At 56.4% G+C, this 14,982-nt stretch overlaps 1 long non-coding RNA gene across 1 annotated transcript; it reads right to left on the reverse strand.

Moving 5' to 3' along the window:
* Nucleotides 1–588: 588 nt before the first annotated feature.
* LOC135179060 (uncharacterized) lies at nt 589–14,384 on the reverse strand. Its single transcript, XR_010303902.1, has 3 exons — nt 14,071–14,384; nt 12,272–12,375; nt 589–762 (listed from the first exon to the last, which is right to left on the reverse strand). It is a non-coding gene; the product is annotated as an uncharacterized LOC135179060 (long non-coding RNA).
* Between the last annotated feature and the right edge of the window lie 598 nt (nt 14,385–14,982).

A 14,982-nucleotide genomic window follows, 5' to 3' on the forward strand; every position in this document is an offset into this window, starting at 1 on the left:
CAGAGGCTGGGAGGATGCTGAAGGGACTGGAACAGCTCTGCTGGGAAGAGAGGCTGAGAGCCCTGGGGCTGTGTGGGCTGGAGAGGAGAAGGCTGAGAGGGGACCTGAGCAATGGCTCCAATATCTGAGGGCTGGGGGCAAGATGAAGGTGCCAGGCTCTGTGTGCTGGTGCCCAGGGACAGGACAAGGAACACCAGGAATGAGCTGGAAGCCAGGAGGTGCCAGCTGAGCAGGAAAAAGTTGTTTGGTGTGAGGGTGCTGGAGACTTGGAGCAGGCTGCCCAGAAAGGAGACCGAAGCCTTTCCAACCCCTCCTGGATGTGTTCCTGTGTGCCCTGCCCTAAGTGCTCCAGCTCTGGCATGGGAGTTGGACTGGATGATTTCTAGGAGTCCCTCCCAAGCCCTCTCATTCTGTGATTCCATAGCTCACCTGTGCTTTGTTTAGTCTGTCTTGCCATTAGCAACATCACCTGCAGCTGTTGGTCTGATTCACTCTGCTGTCCTACTCTGCTCTCTAACCCTCTCAGCCCTTTCTCTGACCTCCCCTCAAGTTAAACAACTTTGTGTAGCAATGAGAAGTCACCTGAATCATCCACGGGGGAAGCTTCCATGGTACAGTCGTGCAGGCTGCCTTAAAAAAGAGGCCAGCAGCTGGAGAAGGGAGCATTGGAAAAAGCCCTAGGAGCATTTACAGACTGTCAGAAGCTTCTTGTGCAGGCTGAGGCAGACATCCACATGGCTACAATTCAGGTTGTAGCTACTCCTGGAAGTAAAAAGAAGAAGAGGTTACAGAAGCAGCAGGCACAGAGCAGCTGATGTGGCTGTCATGAGAAGCTGTGCCTGTGACACAGAGCTTCAGCATCTTCCCTTTGCTCAGGCTGGGTGGGTTTGCACCTTTAAACGTCTCAGATCCCTCTTGAGTGGCACTCCTAAGGACACCACTGCAATAGTAGTGACAAACAGCAAGTGGCAGCTATCAGGTGTCTCTAAAAGATGCCAGCATGCAGTCACTCACCCTCCTGAGGGAGAGGAACATCTGCACAGCAGCTGTGGACGGGCCACGCAGGAGCAGAGCTCCTCTCTCTGAGGAGGGTGTCTCAGGATCTATGTAGCTGGATGCTAAAAGGTTGTTCCAAAGTGTTCAAACAAAAGGGTTTTTTTTTTCACTTCAAACTCTGGAGGCAGTCAGAGTGCAAGCAGAGAGCCCAACCCTCAGCTCAGGCACTGGCACCTTGCTGGCTTCACCTGTGGTGTTCTCATCCCTGATGAAGATGCTGAGCAACCATTTCTGCTAAGCAATCAGTAGTATCCAGGGACACCTCTCAGCTACACTCAGCTGCTCAGGCACTCACCCAGCCTGGCCTGCAGCACCCCCAGGCAGGAGGCAGCCACAGCCTCCCTGGGCAGCCTGTGCCAGGCTCTCAGCACCCTCACACTCAACAGCTTCTGCCTCAGCTCCACTCTCAGCCTGCTCTGCCTCAGCTCCAAACCATTGCCCTTGGCCTGGCTCAGGCCCCCTCAGCACAAGTCCCTCTGCAGCCTTCCTGCAGGCTCCCTTCAGGCCCTGGCAGCAGCTCTGAGGTGCCCCTGGAGCCTTCTCCTCTGCAAGCTGCACCCCCCCAGCTCCCTCAGCCTGTGCTCACAGCAGAGCTGCTCCAGTCCTGGGCTCATCTTTGTGGCTCTGTGCTGGACTCTTTCAAGCAGATCCCTGAGGTCCCTCTTGAACTGAGGGGTGCAAACGTGGACACATATTGCAGGTATGGCCTCATTATGGCAGAGCTGAGGGGGAGGAGAAGCAGAGGAGATAACTCAGCCTGAGTTAAAAGTTGCCCAGCCTGGAAGCAGCCTGGGTAAAGAACCCCTGCACCCTTCTCCTGCAAAATCTTCCTGGTGGAAACAGAATCTGTGCAGCATTTACACCTGTTCAAGGTCCTGTCATGACAGAGTGAGGAGGAATGGGTTTAAAGTGGCAGAGGGGAGATTGAAACTGGATGTTAGGAAGAAATTCTTTGCAGTGAGGGTGGTGAGACACTGGCACAGGTTGCCCAGAGAGGTTGTGGAGCACAAAAGCACAAAATGGGATCAAAGATCTGTGCAACATTCTGTGCTTCTGTGCTCCACAACCTCCCTGGAGGTGTTCAAGGCCAGGTTGGATAAGACCTTGAGCGACCTGTTCTAGTGGGAGGGTTGGAACTGGATGACCTTTGAGGTCCCTTCCAAGCTAAACCATTCTGTGACTCTGATAGTCTTGTCCTGCCCCTGAATGGTTGCTCTTTGTGTAGACAAAGATGATCCTCAGATTGCACTAGTTTGTAAAGGACCCTCCCAATGGGCATCGTGGCCAACCTCCACTGCAGGCAGCAGGGACACCTCCAGCTGGAGACGCCCGGAGACACGGCAAGGCTGAGCTCGGATGTCTCCGCAGATGCAGTCTGAGGATTCAAAGCAGCCACGAGTCCCTCCCACATTCCTTGGACTGTAAGAAGCGGCAGAGTTCTGAGCTGCCTGCTGGATTTCTGGAGGCCAATCTACCCCGCTGAGGGCTGGGCAAGCAAAGCGCTGCTCGGCTCCTCCGCAGCTCCTCTCCACGCAGCGCCGGGCTGCTGCTGACGGCAGAGGCGCTTCTCGTCCCAGCCTCTGCTGCCTGCTTCGTGCCGCCGGAGCGCAGGCTGCAGCCAGGCAGCCACGCACGCCGTGGCATTTGGACGTGCCAACATGAATCACCGAGCCCACTGCCACCCGCCCCTCTGCGCGGCTGCGCGCAGGTGGCAGCTGCGGCTCCCGCTTGCCCCCGCTTGGCACGGCTCGGCTCGCCCGCTGGGGCGCTCCGCTGGGGGACGAGACCGAGCTGAGATGTGCCTCAGGAGGAGAAGCTGCTTCCCAGACCCTCCAGAGCACACAGAGCACTGCAGCAGGCTGCCACGCAGAGAGCCCACCGAGTCGTGGCACGCCTTGGGTTGGCAGGGACCTTGGCTGCCAGGGAACCACAGCAACAGTCATGCTGGAGAAGACCCTCAGGATCCCCGAGCCCAACCATTATCCCTACTGCACCCAGCTCAGCCCCAAACCATAGCCCAGGCACCACAGCCAGACGACTGAGTGATTGGCGCTGGAATGGGCTGCCCAGGGAGGCAGTGGGGTCCCTGGAGGTGTCGAAGCCCAGCCATGGTCTGGGTGCTAGGTTGGGCTGGCTGGGCTCTCTGCCACCCTGCCTGGTTCTGTGGTTCTCTGACTTGTAAACACTTCTGGGGATGGTGACTCAACCACCTCCCTCAGCAGCCTGCTGCAATGTCTGACCACCCCTCCTGCGGGCAGAACTGCCCTGCTGGTCAGCCTAAACCCACACTGCTGCAGTCTCAGGCTGCTCCCTCTCCTTCTAGGAGACAGCTGACACCAGCACCAACCTCTATGCACCCTTTCAGGTAGCAGCAGAGAGCAATGGGGTCTCCTCTCAGCCTCCTCTTCTTCAAACTAAACAGCCCAGTCCCCTCAGTCACTCCTCCAGGCCCTTCACTGGCCTCACTGCCCTCCTCTGCACCGGCTCCAGCACCTTGGTATCTCTCTTGTGCTGAGATGCCTAAAACCACACTCAGTGCTCAAGATGTGGCCTCACCAGTGCCAGGGCATGTATCATCCAGTGCCAATCCCCATGCCATGCCTTGAACACCTCCAGGGAGGGAGCATCCACAGCCCCCCTGGGCAGCCTGTTCCAGTGTCTCACCACCCTCACTGCAAAGAATTTCTTCCTCCTCTCCAGTCTCAATCTGCCCTCCTCAAGCTTCAATCCATTCCCTCTCATCCTGGCACTTCCAGCCCTTGTCAGAAGTCCCTTCCCAGCTCTCCTATACCCTTCTTCACATATTGGAAGGCTGCTCTATGGCCTCCCTGGAGCCTTCTCTTCTCCAGGCTGAAGAGCCCCAGCTAAAGAACACCTCAGAGCTGCCTTCCCATACCTGAAGGGAGCCTGCAGGAAGGCTGCAGAGGGACTTGTGCTGAGGGGGCCTGAGCCAGGCCAAGGGCAATGGTTTGGAGCTGAGGCAGAGCAGGCTGAGAGTGGAGCTGAGGCAGAAGCTGTTGAGTGTGAGGGTGCTGAGAGCCTGGCACAGGCTGCCCAGGGAGGCTGTGGCTGCCTCCTGCCTGGGGGTGCTGCAGGCCAGGCTGGGTGAGTGCCTGAGCAGCTGAGTGTAGCTGAGCGGTGTCCCTGGGCATAGAGGAGCTTGGAGCAGAGGAGCTCTGAGGTCCCTTCCAGCCTGAGCCCTGCTGGCATCCTCTGCTTCTGTGACACTAGGGCCTCCAGCGATGCAGAATGCTCCACCCCCGTGGTACACCTTCCTTGTCTGAAATGCTGCAGTAAGCTCTTGGGTGGGAACATCTCCTCCTCTGTCACTCACATTCACACACAGACAACCCTCTGCCAAGTGTCTCAGCTCCCTTCCACTTGCCTCTCCTCAGCTTTCTTCCACTTCCCTCTCCTGGAGCAGACCTCCCCTTTTTAGCTCTCCCCAAGGCCCAGCTCTCTGCCAGTGCAGAGCCATGCCCATGCAGAGCTGTGCAGAGCCACCTGGGACAGCTCTGCCCTATCTGCTGTAATGGAAACCAGGATAGACCTGCCTGGAGCTTCCTGACTCCATCTCCTTGCAGGCTCTGCCAGCTCAGCTTTCAACATGGAGCCAAACCAGAGCTTTCATTTCCACATTTACTGGAAGTAAAAGGAGTCCTTGCAGAGATTTTGCTCCATCCTAAAATAAAGGGGAATGAAGAGAAATCTCCTCATATGATGCCAGCTGCTGGAAATGCTAATCCAGAATGGAAGCAGCTGACAAAGCTGCAGGGTTCCAAAGAGGAGGAGTGAAGTGTAAGCTGCAGGACAGATTGCTCAATGAAGTCAAGTGATTGCAGACTCCACGGGAGGACTCCAGTGCCCACAGACAGCCAACAGAAGCTGCTGATGAGCTGCAGGAACTTCCTGAGCATGCAAGTAAGAGACAGGTTTCCACTGCTCTTCTGAAGGAGAACTTTCCCTTGTGATCAGGGGGAGCAGAAGATTCCTCCTGTATCCTTTTTAGCTGTTTGTGTTAGCAGCTCCATGGAGAAAGATCTTGGGGATATGTGGGGAGAGGTTCTGCAAGGGACAGCAACGTGCCCTTGTGGCCAACAGGACAAAGGGATCCTGGGCTGCAGCAAGGGAAGTGTGCCACAGCTCCAGGGAGCAACTCCTGTCCTCTGCTCTGCCCTGCTCACACCACACCTGCAGTGCTGTGCCCAGTCTGGGGCTCCCCAGTGCCATACAGACAGGGACCTGCTGCAGAGAGCCCAGCAGAGGCTGGGAGGATGCTGAAGGGACTGGAACAGCTCTGCTGGGAAGAGAGGCTGAGAGCCCTGGGGCTGTGTGGGCTGGAGAGGAGAAGGCTGAGAGGGGACCTGAGCAATGGCTCCAATATCTGAGGGCTGGGGCAAGGTGAAGGTGCCAGGCTGTGAGTGAGCAACACAAAGTGCACCAGGAAAAGTGTTCAGCAGCTCTAGAGTAGTTCTGCTGCCCTCTGCTCTGCTCACACCACACCTGCAATGCTGTGCCCAGTCTGGGGCTCCCCACTACCATACAGACAGGGATCTGCTGGAGCCTTCTCAGCAGAGGCTGTGAGGATGCTGAAGGGGCTGGAACAACTCTTCCAGCCCAAGCTGTTCTGTGATCTGTGCTATGCAGGGGCCATAGCTGCTTGTTCTTTGTTCAGCCTGAAGTCAAAGTTTCATCCAGTTGCTCAGATGCTTGCAAGTTTGCCTGCAGCTCATTAAATATTCATTTTGGAACTGCTAAAGGAAATGACCTCCTTATTGAGACAGAACAGCATCATTTCTCCCACCTAATAGTGTGGAATTTTCAGAGGACTAATTGGAAAGTTCAACCAGTTGTTATTTCATTATGCTTCCAGCAGGACACTCTGATTAGATGCATTGTTCCAGGGGATTCTTAATGGGAGGCAATTTACATCTTAAGACAAACGCACAGGGGAGGCAAGGGAGGCTGCCTCCATTATTTCAATGGGATGCTTGTAATGGAATCCTCTGGAGCATGAACTGTGCTGCCTGGAACTTTTCATCCTCCTCAGAGAGTAAGCATGGCCCTGGCAGACTCACTGCTGGCACTGGGCTGGAAGGGACCCCCCGAGCTCACCCTGGCCACCCCTGCAGGCACAGGGACAGCTGCAGCCAGGGCAGGCTGCACAGGCACACAGCAAGGCTGAGCTTGGATGGCTGCAGGGATGGGGCCTCAAGCACAGCCCTGGGCAGCCTGTGCCAGGCTCTGCCCACCCTCACTCTGCACAGCTTCCTCCTCAGCTCCAACTGGCTGATCCTTGAGGTCCCTTCCAACGCAAACCATTCTTGCTGCTGACACAAAGAGCCTGCACTTGCACATGAGAGCTGCTGAAATCACAGCTCAGCTCCCTCACTGCCTCCTGCAGCAGCTTTCTGCAAGCAACAGCCTCAACTTCAGCCTTTCCATTTTACCACTGCCAAACATTATTAGCAAAGCAAAGAAGCAGTTCCAAGAGTAATTAATTCCAGAGCTTAGAGTAAACTGCTACTTTAATTAAAAGAAGGCCAAATATTGCTGTCCTGCTTCTTTGTGCTGAGAGCAGGGAGCAGGGCAAGGAATCAAAGTCTCACCCAGTTACAGTGAATACTGTTCAGATTTACAGTGGAACAGATTCAAAGGTCTCTGTCCTGTGGTTGCTGTGTATAAACTGACTCAAAGCAACTCAGAGAGATCAGAGATCCAGAGGGGCTGGAAGGGACCTGCAGAGATCACCCAGTCCAAGCCCCCTGCCAGAGCAGGAGCATACAGGGCAGGGCACACAGCAACACATTGAACCATAGAATCCAGCAGGGTGGCAGAGAGCTCCAAGCTCACCCAGCCCAACCTACCACCCAGCCCTCAACAACCAACCAGACCATGGCACTCAGTGCCCCAGCCAGGCTTGGCAACAACACCTCCAGCCACAGCCACTCCACCACCTCCCTGGGCAGCCCATTCCAATGCCAATCACTCTCTCTGACAACAACTTCCTCATAACATCCAGCCTAGACCTGCCCTGGCACAGCTCCAGGCTGTGTCCCCTTCTTCTGCTGCTGACTGCCTGGCAGCAGAGCCCAGCCCCAGCTTGCTACAGCCTCCCTGCAGGGAGCTGCAGGCAGCAATGAGCTCTGCCCTGAGCCTCCTCTTCTCCAGGAAGCTGCTCCAGGCCTCCAGCACCCTCAGAACAAACAACTTTCCCCTCCTGCTCAGATGGCACCTCCTGGATTCCAGCTTGGCCCTGTTCTTCCTTGTCCTATTCCTGAGTACCAGTACACAGAGCCTGGCACCTTCATCTTGCCCTCACTCTCTGTCCAGAGACTGCTCTGGAGAGACCTCACCAGCAGGGCTGTATCCAGCCCTGGAGCCCCCAACACAGGAAAGACTTGGACCTGATGGAGCAGGTCTGGAGGAGCACAGGAACATGTTCAGGGGGCAGAAGCAGCTCTGCTGTGAGCACAGGCTGAGGGAGCTGGAGGGTGCAGCCTGCAGAGGAGAAGGCTCCAGGGGCACCTCAGAGCTGCTGCCAGGGCCTGAAGGGAGCCTGCAGGAAGGCTGCAGAGGGACTTGTGCTGAGGGGGCCTGAGCCAGGCCAAGGGCAATGGTTTGGCAGTGGAGCAGGGCAGAGCTGGGCTGGAGCTGAGGAGGAAGCTGTGCAGAGTGAGGGTGGGCAGAGCCTGGCACAGGCTGCCCAGGGCTGTGCTTGAGGCCCCATCCCTGCAGCCATCCAAGCTCAGCCTTGCTGTGTGCCTGTGCAGCCTGCCCTGGCTGCAGCTGTCCCTGTGCCTGCAGGGGTGGCCAAGATGCCCTTGGAGAGTCCTTTCCAACCTGATGCCATCTAAGAAGCTGCAGTCAGAGGAGCTGCACAGCGACCAGAGCAGAAAGAGACCTGCAGAGGCCAGAAGGGAAGTGAAGAAATGCTCCTCACAGAGGCATTTGCCTCTGCTAACGTCTGTGAGACACTGATTAGTGCCTGACAGTCAGAAGGTGTTGCCTCCTGTTCCGTTCTCTGATGGATTTCAGTGGGTGTGAGAGCAAAGCTTTCCCTGGAAATAAGGAGAGGGATCAGGCAGGCTGAGTGCTCAGAAGGCTGCAGCACAAAATCACTTCCCTGGCACAAGTCCCAGGCAGACAGCATTGGTGCCATCGATTCCAGCCCTCAGCTGGCCCCTTCACTGCAGGCCAGGAGCATCTCAAGGCTTTTACTGTATTTAGTTTCAAATCACTCACACAATGATAGGAAAATAAAGCTGAGAGGGAGTGGAAGAGGTCACCAAGCTGCCTGGCACAGGCTTTGTCACTCCTGACACATCCCTGCACAGCCAGCCCTTGGAGGAGAGGGGAGAAGGCTGTGAGGGGCAACTGCTCTGTTACTGCAGACAGCTCTGCTGAGCTCCACTCTGCCTCTCTCTGCTGCATTGCCCACCAGGCACTGACAAGAGCAGGGCAAGAGAAGGGCAGACCCTGCTCCTCAGACAGGACAGCACTGGGGGAAGACAGCAGCAGCTCCAGCAGGGGTAAGGAGAAGGCAGGCAAGGGCTGGAGCAGCTCTGCTGTGAGCACAGGCTGAGGGAGCTGGGGGGGTGCAGCCTGCAGAGGAGAAGGCTCCAGGGGCACCTCAGAGCTGCTGCCAGGGCCTGAAGGGAGCCTGCAGGAAGGCTGCAGAGGGACTTGTGCTGAGGGGGCCTGAGCCAGGCCAAGGGCAATGGTTTGGAGCTGAGGCAGAGCAGGCTGAGAGTGGAGCTGAGGCAGAAGCTGTTGAGTGTGAGGGTGCTGAGAGCCTGGCACAGGCTGCCCAGGGAGGCTGTGGCTGCCTCCTGCCTGGGGGTGCTGCAGGCCTGGAGCAGCTGAGTGTAGCTGAGAGGTGTCCCTGGGCAGGGCCGGAGGTTGGAGCAGAGGAGCTCTGAGGTCCCTCCCAGCCTGAGGGGATCCTCTGATCCACGCAGCAGCTCCACCTGCAGATGCTCACTTTGGTCCCCTCCCCAGGGTGCCAGATGCTGGCTGGTGTCAGAGCAGTCAGGATGTTATGAGTCTACTGGAACAGGAGAGGAAGGCAAAGAGATGCTGCTAAGGGCCCTGACCTGGGGCTGGGAGTTTGGGCAGTGCTTTATTCTGGGGGCAGGCAGAGAGGAGAGAGCTGCAGCAGCAGCTGTAGGTAAGCAGCACTCAGTCGTCTGAGGCAGCCTGAGCACAGAGAGATGAATTACAAAGGGATATTAATAGCACAGCCTTGGGCAGTGTTTTGTTGTTGGTACAAGTTGAAGAGGAGTAAGCAGTTAACTTCCAGGGGTCTGCAGCACTCCCCAGGTCTGCTGCAACCCTCCCTACAGCCAAAGACAGTGCCTGGAGCTGCCACCTCTGGAAACAGAGCACAGCAGAAGGCACCAATGGAGATTCCTCTTCTGCTCTGCATCCAAGTTTTGATTCAAAGCCAAACAGGAGCCTTGGACCCAAGGTTAGAGGAGTCACCTGAATGATTAAGGTTGTCAGAGCACTGCCTTGGGGGACAAACCTCAAAGCAGCTTTTGGGTCTATGCTCAGAAACCTCACTTCAAACATCCTACGTCCCAAGGTCAGAGCCTTGAGCCATCAACAGCATCCTGAGACACATTTTCACCCCCACAGGAGCTGCTCTGATGTGGCACAAGCCCCACAAGTCCCTCTCTGCCTGAGCTCAGGTTTGGCTCAGGGTCTCCACTCTCACCTATTATCTTCAAAACACAAACAGAGACCTCCGAGACTCACAGGCTTGTAAATGCTGCCTGGCAGGGACCCTCCCTCTGTCACTTCAGAGATACAGAGCATGGTTGGGTTGGAAGGGACCTTGAAGATCATCCAGTGCATGGCAGGGACAGCTCCCACCAGCACAGCTTGCTTCAGAGACCTCCTCCTGCCTGGACTTGAACACCTCCCTGGGCAACCTGTGTCAGTCTTTCCCCACCCTCAACCTGTGTCAGTGTCTCCCCTACCCTCTCTCTCAACAATCCCTTCCTCACTCTGCCCTCCCCAGGCTTCCAGCCATTCCATCTCACCCCAGCACTGCCTGCCCTGGTCAAAAGCTCCTTCCTGGCTCCCTGCAGCCCCTGCTGAAGCCTCCTGGTGGCTCTTCTCTGTTGCCTTCAGGAAGCCAGAAGGAAACTGAGCTTCCTCTGCTTTGGCTGAGCTTTGGACTGCAAACTGCCAGAGAGGCACAAAGACTGTGAGTGGCTCTGGGAATGTTGTCTTGCCCCAGACTGCTGCACTGCAATGCCTTGTGCTGAGCTCTGGGATGCTCTTTGCTTGTCTGTGCAGGAAGCTTTGAACTCGTTCTTCTGTGAGTGAGCAAAGCAGGACTTGAGAAGAGGAGGAGGAGAACTTGGGGTGGCAGTGTCAGTAATTGCTGCAGGCATGAGCAGGCAGTGTGAGCCTGCAGCAGAGGAGGCTGAGGGCAGCCTGGGCTGCATCCAAATCAGCCTGGGCAGAGCTGGAATGAGGAGATCCTGCCCCTCTGCTCCGCTCTGGGGAGAGCTCAGCCGCATGCTGGGGACAGCTATGAAGCCTCCTGTGGGCTCTCTCCAGCAGCTCTGTGCCCTCCTCCTGCTGGGGACAGGGCTGGAGGTGAGGTCTGAGCAGAGCAGACCCGAGGGGCACAATGCCCTCTCCTGCCCAAGCCTCTCCAGAGTTGCTCACTGCAAATATGTTCCTCATGGTGAGTTCCTTCCCTGATTTATCTTCCTAGAGGGCGAATGCAGCTGGAACAATTATTGCTGTGGCTGCTATTAAGTGTCTTGTGAGCTCACTTAATAAAGGTCAACAAGGTAGCTACCAGGAGAATAAATTGTTCTTTGATGTACTTCCAGCAGAGAATTAAGGGAAGCTGACAGGGCAGGACTCAGGAGTGGTGCTTTGCTGATTCATTAAGCTGAACACCTTTGGCCAGCAGATGTGACTCTTGCCCCCTTGGTTAGCACTAATTGTTGACACAAACACAAGGAGAATGGACCCAAAACACAGGAGGTAGAGTAGTGGTTGGAATGTGGGAGAAGAGAGTGGAAGTTCTGCCTGCAGCCCTGATCAAAGATCCCATTCTGTGCTTCTGTGCTCCACAACCTCCCTGGGCAACCTGTGCCAGTCTCTCACCACCCTCACTGCAAACAACTTCTTCCTAATATCTGGCAGAAGGGAGATTGAAAGTGGATGTTAGGAAAGGGTTCATTGCAGTGAGGGTGGTGAGACACTGGCACAGGTTGCCCAGGGAGGTTGTGCAGGACAGAAGCACCCCATGTGATTGAAGATCACATTCTGTGCTTCTGTCCTCCACAACCTCCCTGGAGGTGTCCAAGGCCAGGCTGGATGAGACCTTGAGCAACCTGTTCTAGTGGGAGGTGTCCCTGCCTATGGCACTGGCTGAGATTTGAAGTCTCTTCCAACCTAAACCATTCTCTGATTCCATGAACCCAGCAAGGAAAGCCCTTCACAAGCTCTCTCAAAATGCAACAGCCCAGGAGTAGCAGCCCTGGGAAGCAGAGCACTTCCCTTCAGCACTACCTGCAAGGGAATTCAGAAGCATTGATTTGTGCTTAAGGACTCTGCAGAGACCACTTGAGAGAAAGAGGAGCCCTGGGGACCTGTCCAGGATCTAAGTTTGGCAGCAAATGAATCTCATGGCAGTTGTGTCTAACACGTTCAAGGCAGCACAGCTTGGGTTGGTGTTGATGTTGTTACTGTCACTGTTATGATTATTATTACTACTGCTACAATCATTTGTGCTTTGTACCAAACAGAATCTCCAGAGGAAGAGGTCCAGCAGCTTTTCACAGCAGGGCTGTGCCTGATGGGCCCCTCAGACTCAGGCAGGCTGGCAGAGAGCTCCAAGCTCATCCAGTCCAACCTGGCAACCAGCCCTGCCCAAACAACCAGACCATGGCACTCAGTGCCCCAGCCAGGCTTGGCAAGAACACCTCCAGCCACGGCCACTCCACCACCTCCCTGGGCAGCCCATTCCAATGCCAATCACTCTCTCTGACAACAACTTCCTCATCACATCCAGCCTAGACCTGCCCTGGCACAGCTTGAGGTTGTGTCCCCTTCTTCTGCTGCTGGCTCCTGGCAGCAGAGCCCAACCCCACCTGGCTGCAGCCTCCCTGCCGGGAGATGCAGACAGCAACGAGCTCTGCCCTGAGCCTCCTCTGCTGCAGAGCTGTGAGTGCAGCTTCCTTACCTTCCACTGTGCAGCCTCCTCCCTCTGCTGTGCTCCTTGTGGTGTGTCTCTCACTCCCTTCAGCAGCAGTGGCAGTGACACTTCCATCCAGTTTGTTAAGCAGCCTGCAAAAGAAAAACACTTGAAGCAAACCAGACCCAAACAGGAGCTCAGCAGCAGCTGGCAGGAAGCGCTCCAGGTCCATCTGTCCCCTGGAAATGCCCAGAGTGGGGTGGCCAGGCCAGATCTGGCAGAACTGCTTCAGTGCACACTGCTGCTGCATTCCTCTCCTGCAAGGCAGCCTAGCAGGGCAGGGAATGCAGCTGCTTGTGCTGGGCACTATCAGTGCTCCTCAGCAGCCACTGCAGCTGTCAGCAGCTGAGGGTCAGAGGAACACAGAATGGTTTAGGTTGGAAGGGACCTCAAAGCTCAGCCAGTGCCATGGGCAGGGACACCTCCCACTGGAACAGGTTGCTCAAGGACTCATCCAACCTGCCCTTGAACACCTCCACAACCACCCTGAAAAGTCTGTGCCAGTCTCTCACCACCCTCACTTCTTCCTAACATCCAGTTTCAATCTCCCCTCTGCCACTTCAAACCCATTCCTCCTCCTTCTCTCATCACCAGACCTTGTCAATAGTCCCTCTCCAGTCCTCCTGGAGCCCCCTTCAGATCCTGCAAGGCCACTCCAAGGTCTCCTCCAAGCCTTCTCTTCTCCAGCCTGCACAGCCCCAACTCTCTCAGCCTGTGCTCACAGCAGAGCTGCTGCAGCCCTCTCAGCATCTTGGTGGCCTCCTCTGCACTGGCTCCAACACTTCCATGTCCTTCTTGTGCTGGGGGCTGCAGAACTGCCCCCAGGACTGCAGGTGGGGTGTGAGGAGAGCAGAGCCAAGGGGCAGAGTCCCCTCCCTTGCCCTGTGCCCACACTGCTCTGGCTGCACTCACACTGCAGGCTCATGGGGGAGCAGTGCAGCAGCTGCAGCAAGCTGGGAGCAGCCCAGAGAGCAGCTGTGCCTTGGGACAGCCGAGTCCCGGGTGTGCCAGCCATGCCCACCGGTTGGCATCATCTCCTCCTCCCTCTCTGCTCTTACATAAGCTGCATTAGGGTTCAGAAAGTCACCCTGGCAGCTCGCCAAGCCTCGGGAATTCATCGGGCTTGTAAAGCTCCTAACGACCTTAGCTGATGGCTCTGCCACAGCACTCCCCTTTGTGCAAGGGACTTTGCTTTGCTGCCCTGCGAGTGCAAAGGGAAGCAGCTGAGACACTCGCCAGGGCTCCCTGCACCTCTTGCTTCCTACAGGGAAGCAGCGAGCAGCCTGGGGAGGGACTTGCGGCAAGGGCTGGGAGGAGAGGACAAGAGAAGGGACTGGAGCCTGCAAGGAAGCTGGGGGGGACTTGTGGCAAGGGCTGGGAGGGAGAGGACAAGAGAAGGGACTGGAGCCTGCAAGGAAGCTGGGGGGGACTTGTGGCAAGGGCTGGGAGGGAGAGGACAAGAGAAGGGACTGGAGCCTGCAAGGAAGCTGGGAGGGGACTTGTGGCAAGGGCTGGGAGGGAGAGGACAAGAGGGAGGGATTGGAGCTTGAGGAGAGCAGATTAAGACTGGAGATTAGGGAAAAACTGCTTCCAGTGAGGGTGGAGAACCAGAGGAGCAGGCTGCCCAGGGAGGCCGTGGCTGCCCCACATGCACCCCCACAGGGAGCTGTCTTGCTGAGGGCCCAGGGAGGCTGGGGGCTGTAGGACCCTCCCATGACATCCTTTATATTCACAGCAAACAAAGGCCAGATGAGCTGCAGGGCCCAACACAATTCTCTGCTACCAACCTCACAGCTGTGCCTCACAATGATGCTTCTGGAGGCTGCTCTGGACTTCCCCTCGAGTCAGATCGAGACTTCCCGGAGTGATCTGCACTGAGCTTTCACCCTCTGCAGTTCCTCCTCTTCCTCCAACACCCTATGCCATGAGTAAGCCAAGGGCAGTCGTCTGGGTCCTGAGAAGCTGCTCTCCCACTCGTGGGGCTCAGATGGGTGCTGGCAAATCTGGCTTCAAAGCTGCAGGGGCATCGAGTGTGTGGAGAGGAAGCAGCCAAGGCTGGAAGCCAGCCAAAGGCAGCCAGAGGAGATGCTGCCCAGGGTCCTGCAGCTGCCTGGGGAGAAAAGAACCAAGCCAGAAATCAAAGCAGATTGAGGACTGCTCCCCACAGCCCTGCACTGTGCCCCAAAGCTGAGAGCTGTCCTGAGGGAGAATGTGTCAGCCCCCCAGCAGCTGCTGAGTCAATGGCTCCCAACCTACCAACACCAGAGGGTTCTCTGCTGCTTCCTTTACCTCATTGTGCAACAGCTTGTGCTGGAAGGGACCTTCAAACCACCTACTCACCAGAGCAAGTGGCTAAGAGCTAAGTGCAGCCTGGCCCTGAGTGGCTCCAAGGACAGGGCAGCTTCCACCTCTCAGGGCCACATCTGCCAGTGCCTCACCACCCTCACTGCCAGAGATGCCTTCCTGCTGCCTGCTCTGCACCCACCCTCTACTCAGCTTAAACCAGCTCCAAGCATCCTCATACCCTAGAAACACAGAATCACAGAACCAAGCAGGCTGGTAGAGAGCTCCAAGCTCATCCAGCCCAGCCTAGCACCCAGCCCTGCCCAACCAACCAGACCATGGCATTTGTTACAAGCTCTGCTAAAAAGTTTCTCCTCCTCTTTCTTCTAAGTCCCCTTTAAGCACTGATAGACTGC

This window comes from Pogoniulus pusillus, chromosome 10 (assembly GCF_015220805.1).
Source record: "Pogoniulus pusillus isolate bPogPus1 chromosome 10, bPogPus1.pri, whole genome shotgun sequence".
Taxonomy (NCBI): Eukaryota; Metazoa; Chordata; class Aves; order Piciformes; family Lybiidae; genus Pogoniulus; species Pogoniulus pusillus.